The sequence below is a fragment of the Coturnix japonica genome, chromosome 9 (assembly GCF_054131305.1).
Source record: "Coturnix japonica strain WE chromosome 9, WE-NBRP24, whole genome shotgun sequence".
NCBI lineage: Eukaryota > Metazoa > Chordata > Aves > Galliformes > Phasianidae > Coturnix > Coturnix japonica.
This window is the reverse complement of record NC_140671.1, coordinates 1,701,219-1,705,352: the sequence shown is the minus strand read 5'-3', so window position 1 is coordinate 1,705,352 and position 4,134 is coordinate 1,701,219. Positions and strand designations below refer to the sequence as shown.

General features: G+C 47.7%; 1 long non-coding RNA gene across 1 annotated transcript; it reads left to right on the top strand.

The window, feature by feature from the left end:
• Window positions 1-403: 403 nt before the first annotated feature.
• On the top strand, window positions 404-1,966 carry LOC107321072 (uncharacterized). Its single transcript, XR_001558444.3, has 3 exons — window positions 404-543; window positions 1,028-1,122; window positions 1,706-1,966. It is a non-coding gene; the product is annotated as an uncharacterized LOC107321072 (long non-coding RNA).
• The last annotated feature ends 2,168 nt before the right edge of the window (window positions 1,967-4,134 follow it).

The following is a 4,134-nucleotide window of genomic DNA, read 5'->3' as shown; positions in this document are numbered from 1 at the left end:
TGCTTCCTTAAAAGATAAGGTAAAAACCCAAATGAAATACAGGAGGCAAAGTTCTCACCACGCCAGATAAATCAGGAAGTGGAGGTTTAAATATTGCACAAAATCTCCTGAAACTCGCAGTCAGGTTAGCAGAGAATTGGAGGAAAGTAAAGTACTGGTGGTGCCATCATCCCCTGGGGTACTTTATGACCTGAGGTGGTTTGCAGGGACACTGCATCCAAAACCAAACAGCACCTGATCTACAAAGGGCAGGCAGGCAGAGGGGAGATGCTATTTACATTATGGATGAGGAGCAGAACCACTGAGTGACTTGCTTTAAACCACAGGCAGTGCACGAGCAGAAGCAGGGGTTGGATTCAGGCCTCACAGACTTTCATTGCAGATGACTGGTGCCGAGCTGCCTTCTCTCTGCTCCGTGCCAGAGGACAGCACAGAGCAGCCACCCGGAGGTCACAGCCTGCAGAGCGCCAGGACATAACGCACAGAAATAGATCCCTGTTACAAAATGTCGCTGGATGTTTTTCACATTATCACCTTTCAGAGGTAAGGTCTCGGTGTGGGCAGGGATGCTTGCAAGCAGGCAGGATTTACTGACGCTGAGCAAGGCTTTATCTCTGCTGCAGGGACGAGACCGGAGGAGCGGGACTGTGTTATCTGTACACAGAGCTCTGAGCAGCACAGCAGTTCCTCCAGCAGTGATACCAGAGATAGTGGGATCACGGGCTGTAACATCTGCTGTGGGAAATTCCTTCTCGGGGGATGATTTTGCTCTTCTGCTTTCTGATCTGCAGAGGAAAAGAGAAGCATTCTTCCCTGTGCATTGCAGGGTGGGAAGTGGTTGGGTGCTCACCCAATAGCATGCATATATGGCAATTGCTTCAGGCAATAAGCAGTTAATTTTCAGCGTGCTGTTCACTTGCTTTCCCCTCGATGCCAGGGATGGTTTAAAATTATTCAAGGCCTAACCTCTCACTCACCCCTTGCACTTCAAATCTCTGTCTAATCCTTGCAATTTGGGCTTTTCCAGCAAAAGATGCAAAGAAGAAACCTCTGCTCATCCCCATCCTAGATGTACTAATTGCCTCTGAGACAACTTCACCAAGAGAGAAAAAGACAGACGCCGTAAGTAAAAAGCCCTTATTCTGATTTCTGCAGACCTTTCAGGTCTTTAAACATACTTTTCCCACTGCTTTGAGCAGCCACTGTCACATCAAAGTTCATAACATCAAAGTTGGTAGCAGAGCTATCCACCCAGGAGCTAATAATTCACGTCTCTCACAGCCAGGAAGTAATTTGGGCTTTAACCTCCCTGTTCTGGGACCCATGTTAACAAGCTGCTCTTCTCAGATCCCTCCTTGTGTATCAAAGCTGTCTCCCTTTCCTGGGAAAAAGGCCACAGCTAGTCAAAGACACACCAAGAGGAAATAAGTCAGTAAATGCATGGCATCCCCAAAACCCATCTTCCATATTCAGGGCTGTTCTAACCTCGCCTGTGCTGGCTTGCTTTGCTGGCCCTGAAGGCACACACACATGAAGGAGGCACGGCCTGCCCTTCACAGGAGGGATTGTGTCAGAGGAAAGCTCTGTGCTGTGCCACATTCACCCCCTGAAGCCTCTTCTGCTGGCATCTATTAAGAAATCACTGCACACCACTCAGATATCTCTTGATTAGCATTAGCCACATTATGCTCTGATCTTTTCATAGGCAAAGCAGAGTTCTCACAGCTGTGTGATGCCAGAAACTGTTCCTTGTGATGAACCTCAGCCTTACATACATTCAGCTCAGAATGAAGTGTGGCTTAAATGTGAAGTGTCCATCATGCAGATGGGGACCTGAAACAGAGACTGGACTTTCCCTTCATGTCCTGGCTGTTCCCTTAACCTGAGTGCAATGCAGAGAGCTTCAGCTGAGCAGAGCAACTCTTTGGAAATGGTATGGAAGCTATTAAAGTTTAAAATGCAATCATGTGCATGAAAGAGAGGTCATTCCTTCACACTGCTTGGAGTCCAAGTGAAAGGAGGAAAAGGGGAAGTGCTTCAGCTGTTTAAAATAGGGCAATGGAGAAGAAATAGAAATCGGAAAGGAGGGAGTGATGGAGGGGAGCAGCTCTGGAAAGGCAGCATGCAACACAGATGCATGCAAGGAAGAGGTGAAAGAGGTCACCACTCTGCACCCCCAGCTCACAGCCTGCACCCATGGGTGCTGGGGGAGAAGTGTGAGCTGCGCCTCCCAGCAGCACAGAGATCCACAGGTAGATTTCATAAAACACTTCACTCTCAACCCAGGACTCTGTCAAGCTCCCATGTTGGTTGAGACTTGTAGAAGCAATAATTTATAAATTACAAACGGTAGCAAAGCAACAGCTGTTTCAGCATCTGTCATTGCCTGTGACAGAAATACATGCAAAGCCCTGGGAACCTCAAGGTGTCAACCCAAGCAACCTGCTGCTACAGGCTTCCATCAATCAGAGTGACCGGCGCACGGCCACGGCTCCGAGTGGCAGCAAACAAATGCTTCCAGCATGCTGCTCTCTGCCTGCTCTGGTGACTAACAGCTCAGGGGAAAAGAAGTTGGCGAGCAATTTATGGGTGGAAAAAAAAGGTAACACTTGAATATTATTCATTGCAAATTATTCATGCTCTTTTCCAGGCAACTAGTTTGTCCATTCATCAAAATTTTTGCTCCATCCAGGGCTGGGAAACAAGCTGTTAGTCATTTTTATTTTCTTGCTATTGCTCTGGAAGGATAATATATAAGAAAAGCCATGCTCTGCTGGTACACAGGCAAAGGACAGAATTACAGCCAAACAAACGCAGCCAGCAGAGCCATGGGGCTGCACACAGCTCTCCTGGGGAAGGGGACAGCACGTGAGGGTGGTAAATTCAGCAAGCAACAAGGAACAGTGAGGCTTTGGGTTTCACTCCTGGTTCAATGCTGTATCTGCTGATGTTTGGTGGGTTGGAGCATCCCCCAGGTGCTCCCACTGGAGGTCAGACCAACCCTGGGCAGTACCCTGCAAACCTTCCATGCCTGCCCATGCTGAGCAGGCTGCAGGATCGGCCACACCGTGGGCAGGTCAGCATGTGGGGGACAAGAAGTCACCCAAGGGTGACAGAACCCTCTGCCCAGGGTCTGCTCCTGCAGCACTGATGCAGCTCAGCTCCAGCCCAGCAGCTCCCACTCTGCTCCTGCAGAGCCAAGGGCTTACCTCCAGCCCTGCCTTTCTGCAGCAGCTGGAAAGTAGGCTGAAATACAGGAAACATGACATCATTTGCCTTCTCCAGCAGAAGATAGATTAGCTTCTTTGTAAGGGGAAGCAGTGGTGAGAAATGCACACCCCCAGCAGTAAATTCCACTATTACAGAGACACATTTATTGGGAGATAACAAAAGAAAGCTGCTTCTGCAGTGACTTTTTGGATAGAAAAAAGGAGACATCTATTTTATTCTTTTGAAGTAGATGCTGTGTAGGAAATGGTTGGCTTTGTACAGCTGGCTGTGTTTTCAGCTCTAGCTTTCCCCAGACCTGCTCCTGAAGCTATGTGCTATGTGAGTCACTCCATCAAATAAAGAGCAATAATAAGTTATTGTGAGCAGTGGACTTTTAGATTTCTCTGTCTCCTCATCTGAAGAACAAAAATTACCCCCCTCCTGACTTCGTAACTTTGTTGGACAAACTTTAAAGCTGTGGCTGAGCACCAAGCAAAGTACTGAGCGCAATACTGCACTGCAATGAGTTTGGTATAGTTCAAAGTCAACATTCCTGGGTTCATTTCCCAACTCTACTGTGGCCTTTTCTTCCTCTTTTTGGATTAAACAGTCAGTGAGTCATGTGGTAAGTGTCTGCAACATGGTCCCATCCTGAAGGACACCAGAAGGTGTGGAAGTTAAGCTGAGCAAATTGCTTCCCACCTTTCTTGCCCATAAAGCCACATAAATGAATAATAGAGTTAGTACCTTCTTCCTGAAGAGATCACAACTTCTAAGGTTAAACACTGCCATTTGGAAAATGTTCTCACAAAAGCATACTTGGGTCACCTAAAGTAAAATCTCTCCTTTGTCCCTACATCCATCCCAGCACCTCTGCTGCTCACAGCTCGCGTGGCTGGGGATGGGATACAGAGAGGGTGGGTA